Here is a 22,260-nt window from a genome sequence, read left to right on the forward strand (position 1 = left end):
GCTGCCGTCTGAAGGGGTAGGAGAACATGCTCGTATGGAGTTGGGGCAGATGGAGACCTTGCAGGGCCGGACACGTCGCTGGGTTTCATCTTCTGTGACACCAGGTAGAGCAGCGCCCGCAGGGACAGCGCTTACAGCACATTTGGGTGTATCTATGGTTATGAAGCATCAGTGACGCCCTTCCTGCTGTCCTGACGCTGATGTGCGTGCGATGCGGGGGAAGAAGGGAAGGAATGACATCAGGATTCATGTGGTAGATGACGTGGATAGGACTGCAGCCTCTGGGGACCGTCCTCTGCTGTTTGGTTGCGTTGTGCCCATCTCTGCACTGCACGAGCTTCCCTGTAAGTCTCCTCCTGACTTGGCAGAAGAACCCTGAAGTTGGCGTTCTTTTCTGTGACACCTGGTTCAGCCATAAAGAAGTTTCTCCAAGGTTTTCGATGGTATGGCATGAAACCTTTAAGCTTAAGTGTGCTATTGGCACCAGACCTGCTGTGGCTCAGTTTTACCTTCTAAGGCCACTTTCCTGCTGGGCCACAGTCATCCCAGCCCACCTCAGGCTGTGAACTTGGTCAGCTAAGAGCTATTGAGCTGGGCTGATGGTTAGGGACCACTCCTTCTGCTTCGAAGCGGGGAAAATACTTCAGGTGAGACCAAAGAAATCCTTCCTGCTGGAGATCACTGCTTTGGGAGCGGTTTAAAGCCAAATCCCCAGGGTTTGGAAGGGTTGCTTGGTGCTGGTTTAGGAGCAGTGGTATTGAACCAGGTATCTCAGCCATCTTCCAACTTACACAGCTGGGGTTTTGTCTCCTTAAAAAATCCTAAGTCTGGGATTTGTTCCTTCCTGACCTGACCTGCTGAGCTGGTGCTAAACAGCTGCTGTCGTTTGGAAAGGGTGAAGTGATTTCTGTGAACAAATGATTTGGTTGCATTTGGAGGAGATGGTTTTCAGTGTATGCTCAGTCTCCCTGGCAAAGAGGAGAATGCAAAAATGTTACTAAGTGAGCAAGTTACCTCAGTACAGCCCAAGTGTTGCGGCTTCTCAACTGTTAATTTGGGAGTCCTCAGATGGGCCATTCATATGTATCTATCAATGCAGGTGGGAGTTTTGCCTCTTCCTGAGCCTCAAGGAGGTGAGAAATAGAGGTTTCAGCTATAGTAGCGTGTCATCTTCTGTGTGGATCAGCATCAGAGAGGGCTGTCTGCTTGGAAAAGGGACAGGGAGTGATCATAGGCCTTTTATTTCTATATCATTTGGGGGAAATGAAACATAAGCCAGAAAAGCAACCAGTGATGTGCAGGTGGGAAGCTCCTGAAGACTTGTGGTGTTACGCTGATCACTTTAATACAAGTACATAGATACATTTATGTTGATTTCCATCAGAATCTGGGCAAATAGCTCACTTCTCTCCCTGTGGAACAGTGATGTGTAGGGCAAGGAACAAGAGCTGTGCTCGTGTACAAGGATTCACTGCCTGGTTTTCTTCGTAGGTCCATCTGTCTGTGTCTTAGGAATCTCCTGAACCATAGACTGTGGGCTTGTTAGTATTTAATTGCTGCTTGATGAACTTTCCTCAGAGAGCAGGAGTGCAGGCCCACTCCACTGCTATCTCTGCAGCTTTAGTTATCAGCTCTCATGGAGTACATATATTTATGATCAATTATAGTGACATATTACAGACACACGATGCCATCGGCAGTCACCCCAGCTGTGCTGAAGTGAACCCAAACTGTTGTATTTCCAGCTGGGGGACTCATGTGGTGTGGGATTTCCTTGTACGTGATCTTTTCGGGTCAGACTTGCTCCCCAGAAGGCAGTGACGCTTTTGTTAGAAAATACTTCATCCCGTCTAAATTAGTCTTTTTGTTGCTAATCTCGGAGGTAACAAGATAGCGGTGTGGCAGGCAGCGCTCTCATCGCACATGTAGGTTGTCTTAAAAATAGATTTTAAAAAATAATTTCTTGGCCCTTTTAAAACCATCCTGGACCTTTGTCAAGAGAACTCCATGCTTTTCCTCCCCCAGCAATTCCTGCTTGCCTTACATCTTTTTGGTTAGCCCCGCTTGCTGCCATAGATGTTATTTCTCATATTATATTTCACCTTCTCCCTCTCCACGTCCTGCTGCAGGACAATCCCTTGTCCCGCTCTCAGCAGGACGGGAGGGATAATGTTGCTGACAGAAGACTCTACGAGGCAATTAACAGCCTTTACCAGCAAGTAGACGCTGATTGGAAAGCAGGTTATTCTGTACTTGTCAAAGATCCATTTGGAACTTGTTGAAGAGCCTTCTGCTTGGAAGGGAAGACAAAAGAGGGCCTGGGCCAAGAAGCTGCTTTGCACCACTGCCGCAGTGGCTTTCTGCTTCATCAGGACATTTTCGAGTGGTATTTTTTTGACAGGAGCGGCCTGTGAAAATGTGACACAGAACCGGTTAATGCTCCCACATCACTGAGAGCTGTGCTGGATTGTTCTGGGCTCCTGGCTCTATGACAAATGGTTCTGTGAGCAGTAGGAGTGAGCCAAAAATCATGTTTCCCTCCCCTGCTCTTCTGGGCTCAGTGTGTAACGCAGAGCAAGATCCGGCCTCTGGCTGTAGGAGTAAAGAATGTCTGTACAGGGAGGTACTTGCTTTTGTCTGTGATCTGCACTTCTGGGACCTACAAACCCTTGTACAGTGACAGGACTGGGGCTGCTGGGTCAGAATGTGTTTGGCACAACACTGGAAGATACTGGTAGCTTACTGGAAGGTGCTGGTAGGTAGGTGGTGGTATCCTGCTTCCAGACTCTGATACCCAACGATAGGATGAGGGGTGATGGACACAGACTGAAACACAGGAGGCTCCATCTGAACATGAGCAGAAACTTCTTTGCTGGGAGGTGCCAGAGCCTGGCCCAGGCTGCCCAGAGCAGGTGTGGAGTCTCCTTCTCTGAGCCATTCAAACCCCCTGGGCCCACCTGTGTGATCTGCTCTGTGACCCTGCGTGAGCAGGGCTGGGCTGGGGATCTGCAGAGCTCCTGCAACCCAACCAGCCTGGGATTCTGTGACACCAAGGTCCGTAAGCGCTGCACTGGGGCTCCTGCTCATCTCTTGAACCCCCACTTGCTGTGGGGGTGTGGGGTCCCTGCTGTAGTGATGCTCCAGCAGGGACCTGCACTCCTGAGGTGACAGGAGAGCTGGAGAAACACCCAGAACCATCCTGCTCCAGAGGGACCTCTGGACTGATCAGTGATCCACCAGATCACCCCAGCCTTGCAGGGTCAGGCCTCTGCTGCCTAGTGCCGTGGTGTTTACTCCCCACCGCCTCCTTCCCAAGGTATGTCTGAGCTGCACACATATCTCGTGGGTGGCCGTGTACATCCCCTGCTCCTCTCCCAGTTGGCCCTATTTATAGTTTTCAAATGTTGGCAGGTAGGGGAAGTGAGACATTTGAAGAATGAGGGACTGTCACCGAGAAGGCAGGGATATTTATCTGAGCTGATGAAACTTCTTGTCATTGCACAGTATTAGGAGCTCTGCACATGTGTTGTGGGTCATCATTTCCAGGGCGCTGGTGGGTTTGTTATTTAGGACAGAGCAAACAAAACATTGTTAGAGTGGGAAGAGGGATTTCTACCTGAATAAATTATAGCCAGTTATCACCACCTGAGGGCTAAGATAACATCTCTCCCTTTATATTTCAACAGCCTGATCTCCCAGAGCAGTATCGTGTGTCTCTTCTATGCACACAGCACAAGCTGAGGGAAGGCTGAAACCTCTCCCTGGTGATTTAAAGCGTTTCCATTATTGCCCCCATTCCTTCTTTTGTTTTATCTACATCTAGCTCTAGCCTGCCAAAAATACCATAGCAGGTACAGCTCTAGAAAAGTTTGGGCTTGGACTAGAGACTTCTGAAGTCCCTTCCCTTCTGTGATTGTGTTTTATGACATGATTCGAAGCATTGCACAGAGATCAGCACAGCATCACTCTGTAGATGTCTTTCCCGGAAAGGATTTATTCCAAACCCATAGCAACTGATAATTAAATGTCCCTGCAGCTTCATCTCCTGTTTGCCCAAAAGCAATTTAACACCAGGCAGGTAATTGTAAGGCAGCTACAAAACCCTTGAACACTCACAACCTGCAGTCGAAGTGTCCCCAAGTGGTGCTACCACTGATCCCTGGGCCACCTCCATCACAGCTACCAACAACATTCATCTCCTGCTACTGGCTGAACATGTTCTGGGGCTCCTCAAGACGCAGGAGGCATCTACCACAATTTAGAGAGCCAGGGCTGGAGCAACAAGGCAGCTGGAAAAGAAAGGGGCTTTGTTTTGTTGCTTTTTCTTCTCCTTTGACAAATATTTTGGTGCAGGTGCTGAATGCCTTTAAGTTCACATAAATTTGTCTGTGTGTGCCATTTCTTCCAAAGTCAGTCCCTTTTTGGGGGTCCTTAGGTCTCTCTTCAAGGCTGAAGAGCTAGATTCTGTGTGTGTGCAGCTCTGTTCTGAGAAATGAGTTTATTCACCCTCCTCAAAGGGCTGGTGAAATACCTCGGTGCCGGTCACTTGTCTGAGCGTGACAAGGAGCCTGTTGATAAGATGTTAATGGCAGGACTGGTTTGTGCTCTGAAGAGGCCAGAGAAACACAGCACCAGATCAAAACAGAGATCCATGTGCTGCAAAATCTCGTCTCTCCCAGTACCCAGAGTGGTGGCCATCGCTCTTCACACTCCTGGAGCGGAGGCTGCTCTGACCTCTGAGCTCTTGGGTAAGTCCTGCATGGCAGTGGTCACAGTCCTTTGGAGATCCTGTTCAGGTCACCCTCTGTGTCACCCAAACAGGCTGCCAGAGCTACAGTATGAAGGTGGAGCTGCAGCAGGGAAGGTGGGTTTGTGCTTCCCCTGAGACCTTTATTTCCAAGTGTGATAAAGCTGAAAGCTCAGATGGGGTCTCAGAGTTGGGCGGTGGATGGCTGCGGTAGAAGCCATCTTCATAAAGTTAACAGAGCTTATGCTATCTGGTGTTGAGGGAACAGTATACACCTCGTGTTTTATTCTGAATCAGCATTTCAGAAAATCAGTCTCTCTTCTTTGTGTGCTAGTTCAGGCGCTGGCAGCTGAGCCTGCGGAGACAGAGGTTGGTGCTTCAGCCAGGCTCAGCTTTCCTTGTGCAAATGTTGGGCTGCAACGGTGGTGATGGGCAGCAAAGCATAAAGGGCCTTGAGGAAGGAGAGGAAACAGCTTCAAGTTGCGCCAGGGGAGGTTGAGGTTGGATGTGGGGAACAATTTCTTCCCCAAAGGGCTGTGGGGCATTGGAACAGGCTGCCCAGGGCAGTGCTGGAGTCACCATCCCTGGAGGGTTGGACAGACGGACATGAGGTTGTCAGGACATGGGGCAGTGCCAGGGGTGGGGGAGCATTTGGACTTGATCTTGAGGGTCTTTTCCAACCAAAATGATTCCAAGCAGAGGGGAGAGCGGGTGTGAGCCCCTTCTCCGCAGCCTCCTCACAGCGCTAAGGTGTTTATCCTAATGACAAGTGCTGTGCTCCTTTCATAACTGCTGCATTAGCAGAGGATCAAGTGGCACTTAATGGGAGCAGTCCCCTCATGAGGTGTGATTGAAAAGGTCACCGAGGTGGAAGGGAAAATATTTGCAGCAGGCTGACATAAGCCTTGGCTTCTGATTGACAACAGGTGGATATTTTATGGGCTGTTCCCCCCCGTCCAGCATTTTTGCTGCCCTCCCCTCCTGCCGTGTGTTGTTGGCTCGATGTTTTGCGGCGGCGCCGTGGGGCATCTGCTGAGCTCGGTGGGTGGCAGACGGGGGGACATGGCCCGGCCGCAGAATTCAGGGAAAAGGTGATTTGAGGCCAAGTGTGGGCTTCTGAATTTGGGAAAGAGAGGGAGTCAGGAGAGGTGTCAACAAAGCTTTCGTGTGAAACTGCCCCAAGCTGAATTGATAGGTTGGCCATGGCTGGACTCTTCACTTTAACGATACAATAAATAGCCTTATTCCTCAAGGCTTCTGAGTTTGCTGGGTTTTGTCTCCCTTCTGCTGGCCCTGCGGTGGGTTTGCTGAAATGCCGTTGCTGGAGCGCAGCCAGCCTGTGTTGGGAATGGCTTTAAGCTGAAAGAGATTAGATTTAGATTAGATAGAAGGAAGAAATTCTTCCCCATGAGGGTGGTGAGGCCCTGAGACAGGTTGTCCAGAGAAGCTGTGGATGCCCCATCCCTGGGAGCGCTCAAGGCCAGGTTGGATGGGGCTTTGAGCAGCCTGCGCTGGTGGAAGGTGCCCCTGCCCATGGCAGGGGGGTTGGAATTAGATCACCTTTAGGGTCCCTTCCATCCCAAACCATTCTATAATTCTGTGAGCACCCCCAGTTTGTCCAAGCCAGCTGAAATCTTACTACTGCCCCTGGCAAGCCTGTCCCTGCAGTCACGGACATGTATTGATTACTTTGCATGTCTTCTCACCCTACTCTCTTGCTGCTTTTGGTGTCCCATCTGTCTTATATGGTTTCATTTGGGAGAACGCAGGGTATTCAATCCAGGCCAAGTTGCTGATGACAAGCTAATTAAAGATCGAGCAAGAGAGGAGTAGCCTAATGAGAGAGGAGTGGGAGGAAGGGAAGGTTGCCAGGGCTGTGCTGTGACACGCTTGCTTAGTGGAGCTAATTGTGTGTTGTAATTGATGGTTCAAGGGATCTATTCACCGCACAGACCGTAGGGCAGAGTAACAGAGGCCTCTTTGGATGGCGTGTTCCCAACAGCTGCGATGGCGTCACAGCTCCCCAGGTCCAGATCTTCCTTTATGGTGCAAGTAAATAGTTTTAACATGGAGTTGCACTGTCTTACGCAGTTTTAGTAGGTGATGATAAGTGTCCGGATGGACACTGGTGGGAAGTGGTGTCCCTCAGGGGTCCGTATTGGGACCAGTACTGTTTAGCATCTTCATCAGTGACATAGACAGTGGGATCGAGTGCACCCTCAGCAAGTTGACACCAGACTCAGTGGTGCAGGTGACACACCTGAGGGACAGGATGCCATCCAGAGGGACCTGGACAGCCTCATGAGGTTCAACAAGGCCAAGGTCCTGCACCTGCGTTGGAGCAGCCCTGGTATCAGTCCAGGCTGGGGATGGAGGGATGGGGAGCAGCCCTGCGGAGAAGGACTCGGGGTGCTGGGGATGGGAGACTGGACGTGACCCGGCCATGTGTGCTCACAGCCCAGATCAGTCGTATCTTGGGCTGCATCCCCAGCCCCATGGGCAGCAGGTTTGGGGGGATTCTGCCCCTCTGCTCCGCTCTGGTGAGACCCCCCTGCAGTGCTGGGTCCTCAGCACAGGACACACATGGAGCTGCTGGAGAGGGGCCAGAGGAGCCACAGGAATGATCCGAGGCTGGAGCAGCTCTGCTGGGGACAGGCTGAGAGAGTTGGGGTGTTCAGCTGGAGAAGAGAAGCTCTGGGGAGACCTTATTGCAGCATTTCAGTGCTTAAAAGGGGCCCATAAGAAAGATGGGGACAGACTTTTGAGCAGGGGCTGTTGCCATAGGACAAGGGGTGATGGTTTTAAACTAAAGGAGGGAGATTCAGGCCGGCCATGAGGAAGAAATTGTTGGCCCTGAGGGTGGTGAGAGCCTGGCCCAGGTTGGGCAGAGAGGTGGTGGATGAACCATCCCTGGAGACATCCCAGGCCAGGCTGGACGGGGCTCTGAGCAACCTGAGCTGGTGAAGATGTCCCTGTCATGGCAGGGGTGGCACTGGGGGAGCTGGGAAGGTCCCTTCAACCCAAATCATTCTATGATGCTCTGATCTGGAAAGTATGCTGTAGCCATGTCAGTGGACACAAAAAGCCTAAAGCAGGAATGGCATCTTCTCAGGACCAACAGTGGTCACGCTGAAGGTCTCGTACGACCCAGCAGCCCTGGTCACAAGCCAGGTCACCTCCCTGCGGTGCAGGTCACCGTGAAAGGGGTGGGTGCTGGCGCTGGCTGCAGTTGCTGCTCTGCCGGATCATTTCACCGGGCACGTGTGTGCTGGGAGCTCACGAGGTAATGGGTTTGGCTCAGCCCATGCTCACAGGGTGGCAATGGCCACCGGCCAGGTGACAGCGGCTTCTGGCCATGGGGCTGCTGACCCGGCTGCACAGCAGGACACGGCTCTCAGCACCCACCCTGCGGCTGCTTGTCTTGCTTCATCCAAATCAGTTAAAGCAAGACACATCTCCACCTCTGAGGGATGCTGGAGGGCGAGGAAAAGCTGGTTTATTATTTTGAGTAGATTTTAATTTGATTTTGCTTCCTTGCTACTGTTTCCATGATGAATTTGCATTCGGAATCAAAAATTCCTTTGATTCACAAGCAAATTAGTCAGCACATCTCACCAAACATGGAGAAATGAAACAGAGAGCCCGTGGCTGCTCTGTAGCTCTGAAAGGGACTGTGGACTGGAGAATGGTCTTGTCAGGTCTTGTGTCTTTTGTCCTGAAGTCTGGAGGAAGATTTTTCTAGTAGTTGCCTCAGGAATGGTCATTTCTCAGGTTCAACAAATCACTCAATGGCTCTGTGTTTCTCGCCTCCTTAGGAAAGAGTCTGGGGGTTCATGGCCCAGCAAAACGTTCCTAACCAAACGGCGTGGCACGAGTCCTGTTGTTGTCGTCGCAGTCGTGTTTGGCACAGCCCCTGCCAGCAGATCTATTTGCAGGGAGGTCCTGCCCTTGAAGCCGAGCGCCCGGAGGTGTCAGCGGCTGCACGTGGCCGCGTTCGCACTGTGCTCCCCGCAGCCGCCGCCTCTCCTCGCAGCTTCTAAAATTCCCATCGCCAGGGGGGTTATTTCCTTATTATTGACACCTGTTTGGGCAGGCAGATGCGCTCACCGCTTGCAGAGCCGCTGGGACTGAAAGCTTTTATGCAGAACTATATCAAGAGGTGTTAAAGCTGGCCCGCCTGTAATTTATAGTCGGCAGCAGTGGCTTCGGCCCACTATACACAGCGTGCTGGAGCATTAGCTCTGCTGTCAGCTCAATTGTCAGCCGGATGCCGAAGGAGGTGGAGTGGATTCTCTTTGGATCACAGCTTTCCGCATTCTTGGTCACAAGTCAGCGGGGTCGTGAACCCTAAGACAACTGTTGTGATTCTCGGGCTCTGAAGAGCTCTGTAGGCCGCGATAAAATGCTCTCACGCAGACACAAGTACACACACACACACGTACAGGCGAAATCATAGAATCAGAGAATCCCAGGTTGGAAAGGACCTCAAGATCATCTGGTCCAACCTTTCTTGGCAAAAGCCCAGTCTAGACAAGCTGGCCTGGCAGCCTGACCAGCTGAATCTGGAACGTGTCTGATGTTGGGGGATCCACCACTTCCCTGGGGAGATTATCCCCATGGCTGGTTGTTCTCATCGTGATAAACGTCCCTCTTGGGTCCAACCGTCATCTCCCCAGGAGTCATTTGTACCCGTTGCCCCTCATCTTTTCCATGTGTCTCCTTTTCTTCTAGTCTAGACCTTTCCAGTCAGAAATTTGGATCCTAAGCCATTACTATTAAGTTCACTTTGTTTTAGAAAGTTTAGAAGCAGTGTCAGCTGTAACAACTCAATTCAGAATGTCCAGCTGGCAGAGGAGAAGGCAGTCACACAAAAGTGCTATTTCTGTCTGGGTGAAATATCAGTCTGTGATTTCTACCTAAAGGATCTGGAGTTCTTGCTTGCAGGTAAAAATTGGGCCTTGTGTTCTAAAGGCTCCACTGTCAGGGACATGGGTAGCGCTTAAAGCTTGTGTAATGCTGCCTCGTTAGCTCAAATGACTCTGTCTTACCTAAAGCTTTCTTCATTGCTGGCCCCTCGCATGGGTGCCCTATCATGCAGTGCACAAAGTTCACTGTAGTTTGGCTATGGAAAGAGAATGCCCAAGGGTAGGGACAGCAAATTGCCAAAATAACTGTGCAGCAAGTCACTCCCAACTGGCATTTACTGCGGCCAAGAGTTCCCGAGTTCAGTGTCTCCTGGCCATTTGTCCTCCCAGACTTCGTTCCTGACCTTCGGAAAGTCCTCTTAAGTTGAGTGGCAGAAGGTTGTGTCATAGAGTTCCTATTGTAAGATAAGTAAATCTGTGTTAGCACCTTATTATTCCAGCTAGGAGGCTGTGTTAGCCAGATGTGATGGTTGAAAGTCTCCCGATGTTCCTCTTTATGGTCACTTATTTCCGTTTTTCTTTCTGTCACCTTGTCCTCCCTTTTGGTATTTGCCTTTGTAAGATATTTAATATCTTTACCCCCATCTCTCCTTTGAGCTGAAGCTGAACAAACTAAGCTTATTCATTGTTTTTTAATACAACTTGCCCTCCGCTGCCCTGAGCAGCCCATCTCTGTACATCTTCCCACTCGAGCAAATCGTTCTTGAATATGGACAAACAGCAGCGTTTCCCATATTCTGATGGAGACCCCAAAAGCTGAGCTCAAAACCTGGCACAGATATTTTTCTAAGAGCAATACTTTATCAGCTGATGCTGGAATTGCACTCGGAGTTTTCCTTCCGCTGCTCTCAGTAATTTCTGTTTCTCAATCCTTGCTCTTGGGTCATCTTTGTCCTCATCACTATCCCCATCGTTATTATTTAAAACTGAGGCCCTTCACCACATTCTCCTCCTTTTAACACTGCAGAGTGAACCCTTTTCATCTTTTTTTTTTTGTCTAGATTTTTTCACTGTTGATTTTAAATAATTAGTATAATCCTATGTAGGTTGGTATTTGTCAGTCCCTACTTGATCACAACACATCTTGATTTTGAAAATGTACCAGGTTGGAAAAACCTAGTGAAACATCCCTTCTCAAACTCATCAGGAAAAGAGACTGATGGAATCTGCAGGTGTGGAAAAGGAGCCAAAGGAGAACACAAGGAGATTAAGGTCATAGCAGAAAAAAACCCCAAATATTTTATGTATGTGTTGGATGTGGAGATCCCTACGCTTGAGTCTCTAATTTGTGAGTGATTTTGAGGACCAGACAGCTGAAAATCTACCCCAGCATAGGGTTGAAATAGCTGAACTGCTATTTTACATTTCAGATTGACTTTGTACCGTGACAAAGACTTGAGCATGGGAGTCAGGGCTGAGTGTAGCAATGGCCATAAGGGTGTTTTCATACCACGCGTGCAAGGTCGAAGGAACCTGATCACCCAAGGTCTATTCTTTACCGCGGACGAATGAAAACAACTTGTCTCCTCTCTGAGCATGCACGGATTGACTCCTTTAATAAGCTAGGGCTTCCCAGTTATTAATAATCACTGATATCAGGCTGCAGCGTGTCAGCAATTATTCACAGAGCCTTAATGACAGAATTCATAGCGAGCAAAACCATTAGAAGAGGAATGCTGCCAGGAATCCTAAATCCCTGACTCTGGCATGCTGAGCTTTGGAAGCTTCCACCCCAACCTGCCTTACAGGGGATGGTTTGTCAAGATGGTTTTCAACCCTCAGAAATGCCCTTTTCTGCAGTGTTTGCCCTTCTTTCTTCACGGCCGTGCCTTGGTGTCAGGCACTGTCACTCCGCCTTCATATTCATCTCTGTGTTATTCTTGTTTGCTGCCTCCTTTTAGCCCTTTCCACATTTTTAACAAAGCAAGTTCCTTTAGTTTTTCCCTAGTACTTGTACACAGAAGCTTCATTTGACCATCTCGTATTTACTGGTTAACATTAGCACCGCCATTCTTCTTGCTCTAATGACTGTTCTGACAAATTTGATGAACTTCAGCTTTATTTTTCCTCCTTCTCCATCCTTTTGCCCACTGATGCCTTTATCCTTTTTTTTGGCTAGACTTCCCATATTCCAAGTCAGACCTCGCTCTCAAAGAATGACCCATTTTGAGAGTGGATTCCTTTTCAAAACAAGATCGGGTTGATTAGGACATTATCCAGGAAAGTTTTTCATCTCTCCAGGGATGGAGATACGAACTCTCTGGGCTGTTGTGCCACTGCTTGACCACACTCACATCTTGCTGATGCTGCTTGGGGTGCTGTTGGGTCTTGCACCTGAGTCTTGTGTGTGTGCCATGATCTGGCATCTCTGGAAACAATGGTTAGGACAATGTGACATGGCAAATAATACATCCTTTTTTAATAAATACAGCAGAGCACTGCAGACCCCACAGCTTTCCTGCCACCTTCTGACCAGCTCGCTGTGACTGGTTGGACCTGGAGATGGTTTTTCCTGATGTGACGTGTAGCTGAACGTTAAAGAACATTTCCTGGATGAAACACTTAAGGAACTGCTGTAACTACTTGTGTTTGAAAGAAGCCTCAGTTCATTGAGACTTGTAAAGGTAAAATGGGACCATCCTTCTCCTTTCACCCTCTGGCTGAGCTCAGAAATCAGCTGACATAGTTAAGCTGACAGTCATTAGATTTATATGCCCTTTGCTTCTGGCATTCTGTCCTGTCTGATCTGGCAGTTTGGGTCTCTTGACCTTTGTGGCATGTGGCAAGGCCAGTGTATCTTGGCTTCTGCCTCAGACGGCTGTGGCTTGTTGTTTAAGGAAGTTTATTTCTCAAGGATACGGTCATAAGTCAGCAATGCGCATGTTCTATTTTTGCAGGCATACCTAGAGAGCCAGGAAGGAGGCCAAAACTCTTCCAGAGAAGACAAACTGCACATCTCAGTGCTCTTATCAATGAGGTGTAAGTTCATCAGCTACAAAGAAGATACAAATTGTACAACAGGCTGAATAAAGAGAGGACAGGGAAAAGAAAGGCGCTTAGAGTCTGAGACAGCCACTTAGAAGATGATGAATAGATAGGAAAATACTACACCAGGGAGAAAAAGCTGAGTTTTTAGTGTAAGTGTATGGGACAGAGAACTAAAATTATCATTTAAAAGATGGGTGTGGAGTCTTAATAAACACAAAGCCCAGAAATTTTGTCTTCATGGGTTTACAGAAAGTGAGCAACAACAGTTAATGGTTTATTTGATTGCTCCCTGCTTTTTAGAGCCCTGTAGAGTTTTGCTGTCTGTCTCCCTGGGTTACTGGGACTCTTGTTCTCTGTGCTACACTGACCCTCTGGCATCAGCCGCCTCCCGCTCTGCCGCTTTGGGGTGGAACCCAAGCTCCTTGATATTGCCATGAAAGGAAGGGTAAGGATGGCCAAGAGCATCTCACCACTGTGTTCCAGCTCCCAGCGAGGGCTGGGAAATTGTCAGCATGACCCAGCTGGCCCTGAGGAACCAGAACTGTAGTGGCGGTGTAGGAATGCGGGCCAGCCCTCTCGGACGATAAACAAGTGAGGTTTCTCTGCTTCTCTCCTCTGTGGGTTGCATAGACCACTCTGCCCCTGTATGGTCATTGCGGGAGGAATAAAACCTAAATCCTGGTTACAACCCCTCCAAAGTAGCCACGGTCACTGGGTGAAAAGAGAGGAGTTGGTGGGGAGCGTAAAATGAGATCTGCTTGGCTGAAAAGCACATGAATGGCTGCGAAGATGAGCCATTCACTGTCATGGTCCTGCGCTGGAACCTCTGGGGCTCTCAGTCAGTCAGTCAAAGAGATTGACGAGGACATGCTGCACATCGTGAAGGCCCAAACCACAAGCAATTTGCTTGCCGTTCAGATTGCTTCAGAGCAACAGACCAGCTCCAAACGCAGGGTTAATCAGGGCCTTCGCGTGGGTCTTGTTTCCTCCTGCTCAGCTCCTGGCACTGGTATTGTCTGCCCCAGCCACCCTTCCCAGAAGCCCATCCTGCCTCATCCATCACTCGTGGTGATACAGGATCCGTCTCCGACACCCACTCCTCCTTCCCTCCCTTCTCCAAGTCTGGCCGTGACGTACCAGCACCCCTGACATTCTCCTGCCCGTTTCAGTGATGCCTCTACCCATCCATCTGCCTTGAAAAGTGACCTGCTCACTATGTCCCCCCAGCGCTCCAGCAGACAGGAGCCGGCCTGTCTGCCCGGCCGCGAGCAGGCGGAACGTGCTCAGGGGTGGAAAATACAGAGCGCGGGTGACTGCGTGTCACCGCAGGCGATACATAAAAAGTAATTCCTGGAGACTTGTCAGAGACCAAGTTGTAAACTGGGCTGCAAGATACAGTATCAATCATCCAGTTCCTATTCAGAGGCTCTGCCTTTCCCGGGGAAAGTTAGCTGTGTTGTAGGGAGTAACGTTGCAACAGGTGACACAACTCCGTGTGAGACCTTAAAGTGGAGAAAGGTGATTTTATTTTGAAACAAAATGTTTTCATTCCCTCAGGTACATCTATTCACATACCCACAAGGACCAAGATAATTACGTCCCAGCGGTCTTCCCAGCACGTGGGCACTGAGACAAGTGCATCCAGATGATCCCAGTGACTTCAGGAGAGGCTCCAGGTACTCAGTGCCCATTACAGGATCCCAGACTCCCAGGCTGGTTGGGTTGCAGGAGCTCTGCAGATCCCCAGCCCAGCCCTGCTCACGCAGGGTCACAGAGCAGATCACACAGGTGGGTCCAGGGGGTTTGAATGGCTCAGAGAAGGAGACTCCACACCTGCTCTGGGCAGCCTGGGCCAGGCTCTGGCACCTCCCAGCAAAGAAGTTTCTGCTCATGTTCACATGGAGCCTTCTGTGTTTCAGTCTGTGCCCGTTGCCCCTCACCCTGGCATTGGGCACCATTAGTCAGGTCTGGACACTTCAAGCTGAGATGACTTTAAAAAAAGAAGTTTTGTATCTTCAGGAGCTTTGAAGCACTGACAGAGTTCATCATTTAACACTTCCAGGACTAAAGTCACATGTGCTGCTTCCATCAGGAACAGCCCAACTCCTCCTGCTCTGCAGCTTCCAGCTCTTACAGGCATTTCCCCACTAAGCTTCCTGGCCTGTCCTTGTAGTGAGTAGTGAGGGCCTGTGTCTGTCACACATTGGGTCACTGTCACATGGGAGAACGAGTGAGGGAACATGTTGTCACGGGGTGTTTGGGGGCAAAAAGCTCAGCTGCCTTCATGATGTGCAAAAAGCACAAGACCACCGAGCACCCTGCCACTGTCAGCCAAGAGTGACAGGGTGATATCAGACCTGCCTTGGGCCTGGACCCAAGAAGGCGTTTGTAGGCCGGGCACTTAGTGTCTTGCTTGGTGTCCTCTGGCCTGTTTTGTGCTTGCAGGAGTGGATCAGGTTACCCAGATGGCAATCAGAGCTCACAAGGGCAGGTTCCTCTGCCAGCGCTGCTGGGTCAGGTGAGCTCTGCTCAGTCTCCTTGGGCACATGCTGGTTCCATTTGAAGGAGACTGGAAGAGGTGAATCAGAAACCCGGCTTGGTTATCCCTGCTGTTCAGGTCTTTGCCCATCTTTTTTTGTGTGACTGAATACCCAGAGCCTGCTCGTGTCCTCCTGCTGCTGTCCTGAAGATGCAGTTATTGAGCCGGTGGATGGGTGGCTGAGGGGACATCCAATAGTTGAAAAGAAGCTCTGGATGTGATGCCCCTTAGTTTGTCTTGGAGCTGAACCCCCTGGAAGGCTCCAAGTGCTTTTGGATGCTTCAGTAACTTGTCTTCTCTGCCGCACAGGTGCTCACAGCCCCTTTGGCAGAACGTTGTAGGACAACTACAGGAGTCACCATCCCTGGAGGGGTTTAAAAGCTGCATAGATGAGGTTCTCAGGGACATGGGTTAGTGCCACAGTGGACTCAATGATCTCGAGGGTCTCTTCCAGCTGAAATGATTCTATGATTCTATTCTATGAACTAAGAGGGGAGTTTGGCTTTACAGACTGCATGTGGGTGATGGAGGGGATCCCAAACATTCCCCTGGTAGTATTTCTCTCCACTTCATGTCCAGGTTCATACACTGAGCTTCTGGCTGTCATTCCTGGTAGGTCATTCAGCTAATTATTGAGTGTCCACAGAAGCTGGCTACCTGACACCAGCCTCACCACAGGGGAGGCTTCCAGTGGTTGCTGAAGGGGTCTGGCCTTTGAAAGCAAGAGTGGGTTGTACAGAGTTGGGTGCCCAAAGAAACCATGTTGTCTCATTCTGGCTGGACACTTGAGATCAAAGTAGATCTTTGGCCCCTCAGAGAGATGCTCTGCTGCCAGGCTGCATCCTGGTTTAGGATCATAGAATAATAGAATCATAGAATCATTGAGGCTGGAAAAGACCTTTAAGATCATTGAGTCCAATCATAACCCACCCCTGGCACTGCCCCATGTCCCTGAGAACCTCATGTCCGTCTGTCCAACGCTCCAGGGATGGTGACTCCAGCACTGCCCTGGGCAGCCTGTTCCAATGCCCCACAGCCCTTTGGGGAAGAAATTGTTCCCAAGATCCAACCTCAACCTCCCCTGGCGCAACTTGAGGCCGTTTCCTCTGCTCCTGGCGCTTGTTCCTGGGGAGCAGAGCCCGACCCCCCTGGCTCCAAGCTCCTTTCAGGCAGTTCAGAGATCAGAAGGTCTCCCCTCAGCTCCTGTTCTCCAGCTGAACCCCCAGCTCAACCCCCAGCTCCCTCAGCCGTGCACAGGGATGGAGCCTGTGCCTTGGATCTGCAGCAGTGTTGTGGTGTCTTGCTCTAGGACACTCTCATCACGCCTACACGCTGGGAGTCTGAAAACAGGCAGGGATGTGACAATTTGCACAACTGCATCTCATGTCCATGTCCGCTTCCTTGAGACTTTGCGCTTCGTGACCATGAAGCTCGAGAAGAACTAAAAGTGGATTGTGTTCTTAGTCTGTCACAACGAAGGTTCAGAGTTCTCAGACTTAATGCACTAGTGGGTTGTTTCTGCGTTTTATCCTCGTTTGGTGTGGAAATGAGAAGGTTTTTGAGCCCTCAGTACAGCTCCTAACAGACAATTTAATGACTGGGCTGCAAACATGACAGGGAGAGGGCCAGGGCTGGCTGCGCTGATGGTGTTTTAGGATAATACTCTGTGGGAGAGTAACAAAATCTGTCTACATCGTAAATAAATCTAAATGGCTTATTTTGGCAAAGAATTCTCATTCCTGACAAATCCAATTTTGAGACAACCAATAACCACTTGCTAATTTGAGATGAAATTAGAATTGGAATGTGACATCCTCAGATCAGCTCACATGTAGTAGTTGGGGGGTTTCCAGAAGAGTCCTCTCACACGTCTGATAGGAAATAATCTTTATGAGGGCTGTCAAAGGGAAGGGAACACCCAGGCTTACAAATCACTGCAGTGGGTTATTGGAAAGGGATGTGTCAGAGGTTTGCTAAGTGAAGCACGGGCTGCGCTTTGGGTTTCTGAGTAACCGGGTTGCATTTTCGAGTCTCTCGGACTGATTTTAGCATCTCCTGGGTTGTTAGCACTTCTCTGCTTTTTGAGGCAGAAGATGCTTTTGCTCTTCTACAACATTAAATGCAACCTTCTATGTTTTGCTGACTGTGTGTGTAAAGATGTGTAAATGTGATTCTTTGGATACGTCACCTGCGCTTTATGTCTTAAATCTGTTGCAGTATAAGCTCAGCAGAATGTGCAGCAGCTCAAACTCTCTCTGTCATTGACACAAAGGATGTTTGGCTGTCGAGCGGCAAGGTAGGAAAGCCTCAGTGGGTTTCAGTTGACCACTGTGATATCAAGGGACTGAGAATCCAAACTTCATCTAAAGTAAAAGACTTAGGGAAAAATTACCCCGTTTGGATTATCCGGATTCTTGCAAAGTACATAAAAATACAGGCAAACCTGTCCTTCTAGTTCATCCTTGCACTTCTTGCTGTGTCTTCTTACAATTAGTTGCTTCCCAAGGCTTGGTGCATCAGAGGGATAATTTTACACAGGGGGGCAATAGACCCATTGTTTCCTGCAGTGCGTGGGATTAGTTCCAAGTGGTTAGAAGCAAAACCTTTGGAAATGATGTTTGCTTTTGATTCTTGCCTCTCCTGACAGGTGTTGCTGGAGCAGGTGATGCCATTCCAGGCCAGGCCTCATTGTTGGGGCTGTGCAGTTTGCCCACTTTCCATGCTCGAAGTGCTTCACGCACAGCGTACCCCACGAGCACTTTTTCTTCCTTGTGCTGCCAAACTTCATCCCTCTGCTCTGTGGAAGCATCGGCGTGCTCACATCTGCCCTCCCTCACAGTATCACATGGGGTTGCCTTTGAAATTACTGAATGTGGCTGACATCGTCCCCCGATGTGCGACTGTCCCTGCGCTGAGCAACCTGGGCAATGAAACCCCAGAAACATCTTCAGTGTGCAGAGATGGGAGCGAGGAGAGCTTTGAGTGCTCCATGGGTGCCCTCTGCAAGCTGCAGAAACTCTGTAAGCCTCTTTATCCCCCTGCCCTGCGCTCTTTTATTTTGGGACTCTGTCTTATTTCTCTCAACATTTATCTAGATCAGGTCCAGGTGACTCTGGATGTCTCCCGCCAGAGGAAGCCTTTGCTAACAAGCGGAACCTCGTCTGCAGGTGCCTCTGATCTCCATTTCCAGCCTGACCTAATGGTTCCTAATCCCCGTTAATGCTGCCGAGGTCTGTTTTACTCCCAGGCGTGCACAGAGCTATACAGGTGACAGAGCCTGCTCTCAGCCCTGTAACTGGAGCGCAGCCCCATGCTGTTCAACTACATGCTAATAAATTTTCAGCTGCAAGCAAAGAAATTCTCATTAGCACTGCGAGCTCTGTCAACCTTCTTATATTCATCCTGCTAACTCTTCAAAGAGTTATTTTAAAAAGGAGACTATTTGGAGAAGCGTCGTCTTTAAATGTGCTTGACCGCTCACTTTTAAGTGAAGTTCAGTTTATCCGATCAATTAGTAACACTAGTTAATACTGAGATTGATTTCAAGCCAATTGAGCTGCAGTTTCCTTTAAAACATTCAGCTGCATGGAAGTTTTTGAGTCGCTGCGAAGAGGAAACTCAATCTGCAGCAAAAGCACCGCTCCAACTGACTTGTGAAATGTTGAAGAATGATGTTAATCTCCGATTTGCCCAGCGCCGTTGCTGGTGTGGACTGAAATAATAATGAATAGAAGGCAGGTGTATTGAGTTCCCTTAAAAAAAGCCCTCCTGGGGATGTCTGGCAGGCTAAGAGCCCTGTGACAAGCTGCACCTACCAAACGGAGAGGGCGAGACAGAGATTAAGTGTGAGAGAAGGGGAGGCGGAAGGCGAGACAGAGGGAGCAGCTGAGAAGGATCCCAGGGACCCAGGACCGATCCCACAGCTCAGCACTGACCGCGGAAAGGACACAGGGACCTGCAGCTTCCACAGCAGCCGTGACAGGAGGGGAACTCGGGGGTGGCACACGCAGGTGAGTGCCCTGTACCTGTTTCACAGGAGTAGCTGTGTTTGCTGTGAAGCTCCTTGTGGTCACCTTCACAAGGTGGAAAAGGTGACCGGCGGGCAGTGCCAGACCCTGCTTGTTTCATACCTGCACAAAGGGGACAACGGTGACGCTTCTGTGAAACCGCCGGGTTCCAGGAGCAAGTAGGGGTAGAAGGGGAGAGATGCCCACTCTTTCTATTGTAATTATTTTTGTTATTTTCCCACTAGACGCTGGCATAATATTCTGGCTGTGTTTACAACTTCTTTTATTCTGATATTTCATTGGTGGATAAAGTGAGAGTTTGACAGAGAACAACCCTCCGAAGGAGCGGGACGGCATTCCCAGCAACGAGAGTCCTCTGGCACCTCTGTAGACATTAACTTGCGCAGGCAGAGGTCATGCAGGGCACTAACAAAACAGCATTGAAAATAACATTCAGGCAGCCCGCGAAGGTAGTGGGAAGGTGGCTCATTTTGTGACCTCTTGGGTTTTCAGAGAGATTTTTCTTACTGTTTGTTTCAGTGTCCAACTTCCTGGCACATTAGGGCATGAAACATTAAAATAGCTCGTCATGCGAGGACGGGGCTTTTTTCATCTGTTGCCACTGGCAGGTTGGGGCAACAAACAAATAAATCAGAAGTGGGGTATTTGCTATGTGCTCTAGTTTGAAACAGGAGGGGGAGAGATGAGAAAACCCCTTAGAATTTGATAACTTGGATGACTTGTGGCATCTGAATAGCACTTTTTTCGTACTGCATGCAGTGAGTTTTATTAACCCTCTGCATACCCAAGGAGCAGCACATGAAAAATGGTTTGAATATATAGTTAAATTGAGCTGGAGCAGAAGACATTGGGCAAAGTCCTATGGCCATATAGTGGTGCTGTACTCTTTACATTCATTCAAGCACATGATGGGTTAAAATGTTGCTTCCTTCAGTGTCTCAAGGAGGGGTGAAAAATATTAACGGGGTGGTGTGTCTGGTAATATGTTGATGTTTAATTGTATCTTTGGTGAGTGTATATTCAACATATATTGGCCAGTATTTTGTTGTTTCCGAATGGAAAATAAGTAAATTCCAATGCTGGTCAACCCAGGTGTTGGAACACGCAAGAGAAGGAGTTGTGAGGGCGGCTATCGCACAGGGAAAGTCGGAATGTCAGGTTTCAAGGCAGCCGGGCTCCGTCTCAATCATGGATCGTGCTAACGAACCTGCCGGGCAGTCACGGCTGCAAACAGGTCAAATCAGTCCCGAACAAGGGAGCGGAAGGAATTCTGGACACCGTGGGAAGGAGGGAGCTAATCCGTGGTATGAAAGCAGAGAGCTGCTGCTGCTTGAGTTCGTTACCCCGATTCTAATCTCCTTATGTCGAGCTGCATCTCAGCGCGCGAAAAGTCCGGCTAGCTGTGGTGGGTGTAATTGTGGCTCTTTGTGAGCGGCGGTGACGGACCTCAGCTTGCTGGTGACAAAGGGGCACAATGGCACCTTGGCATGGGAAATAAAATAACTAAGGCTTTCAAATAGTCTCTGGAATTTATTCTGGAGCGTATGATGTGGGCAATCTGGTGTGGAGGGACTGGGCTGAGCACGGGCATCTTGCACTGGAATCAGAGGGAGCTGCAAGTTTTCAATACTTGGTGCGTCACCCTTATTTAAAATCAAATATTGTGAGTCCAGAAGGCTCATTTGGGGCACCCACATGTGGTGTGACTGCTCCTCACCCTGGAGCAAACCAAATGCTGCCTGTGACCCACCTGATCTGACCACAGTTACATCCCTTTACATGACCAGCAGCACCGGTATTGTCAGAATCACCCGATTCAATATTGTACGTGGGGTGGTTGTAGGGCCGCAGGTAACTGGTAGTTATCTCTGAATTTGGACTTTTATTCCATTTTACTTGCGCTTCCCCACCCTTAGATGAACGCAACTTCTATTTTTTTATGGCGTTTATGTGATTTTTCGTTGCTGTGATGTCAAAGTAGACGTTGAACCTGACTGCTGAGCTTTGCCTATCTTAACCCATTCCATATCTCTGAATATTTCTGTCCAAAAGCCTCCCTGACATCACCTTGACCTTCAGTGCAGTGACCGACGGGACGTCCATGCTGCAGGGACGTGGCTTGGCCAAATGACTCAAGCACAAGCCGAGCTTTTGACCTTGGTCATCTCTTCATGAGCTGGACAATCCAGTCAGCTTTTCGGACCTCCCAGGTCTTGGTTTCTTCACTTCTTGCTCTGTCTGAGCCGTGCGGTGGCCACTGACCGTCTCTAGGAAGAATTTGGCCAGTTGTCACCTCTCAGAAGGAGCAGAACATCACATTGATACACTGAAGAAGGGAAACAGAAAATGGGAAGAGTCTCTTTTCCAGATAAAATATACTTTTATAATCCTGTTCTGGAATAACTGAGCTGCAGCTGTTGCCTCTTGACACTTCTTCACCGCTCTTCGTTAGGGGAATGAACTCACTTCCAGGCAAAAACGTGCAGTGAAAGCAGTGACCGCTGCTGAATGTCCCGGGCTTCGTGATGACATTTTGCAGGTTTTCAGTGGCATGCGGTAGCGTATCCACCGGCACGCAGGGGTTAACAGGACTTTTGGGTGGGCGGCTGGAAAACAAGCTGTGAAATGGAAGAAGGTCAGTCACTTGGAGGAGTTTGCTCTGTCACAGATGGTTTTAAGTTATCCGTCTGTCTGTAGGAGAGATCTCCATTCCGTCCCCCCCAAGAAAACTGTAAAACCAGGGCTGGAAATAAAGCAAAGCACGATTGGGTCTGGGTTTAGTGGAGCGGGCAGAATCGCGGCTCTCCTGGTACTTGCTAGACCCAACCATCTTATTAGGAATTCCCCAGTTGTTCAAGCAGCCCCCAACAGCAAAATGCCATTTGAGACTAAATCTCTAGGGCAGTGCACTTTTCAGTGAGGGACAAATGAGAGCTGAACTCAGGTTTTGGTAGAAGCTGAGAAATGTTTCCTCTGGGAGCATCCCCATGAAGTGTTATTGTCTTTAGACACTTAACAGCTGGTTTTATTAAA

At 49.3% G+C, this 22,260-nt stretch overlaps 1 protein-coding gene across 3 annotated transcripts in view; it reads left to right on the plus strand.

Moving 5' to 3' along the window:
* IGFN1 (immunoglobulin like and fibronectin type III domain containing 1) overlaps positions 1 to 22,260 on the plus strand; it is a 64,464-nt gene that overhangs the window by 4,772 nt on the left and 37,432 nt on the right. For all 3 annotated transcript variants that reach the window (XM_071817762.1, XM_071817760.1, XM_071817763.1), the window contains exons 3-6: positions 14,218 to 14,336; positions 17,417 to 17,495; positions 17,847 to 18,219; positions 18,295 to 19,209. The gene's annotated coding sequence lies outside the window, so the exon portion shown is untranslated. The remainder of the gene's footprint in view (positions 1 to 14,217; positions 14,337 to 17,416; positions 17,496 to 17,846; positions 18,220 to 18,294; positions 19,210 to 22,260) is intronic.

The sequence above is a fragment of the Patagioenas fasciata genome, chromosome 21, assembly GCF_037038585.1.
Source record: "Patagioenas fasciata isolate bPatFas1 chromosome 21, bPatFas1.hap1, whole genome shotgun sequence".
Classification (NCBI taxonomy): Eukaryota; Metazoa; Chordata; class Aves; order Columbiformes; family Columbidae; genus Patagioenas; species Patagioenas fasciata.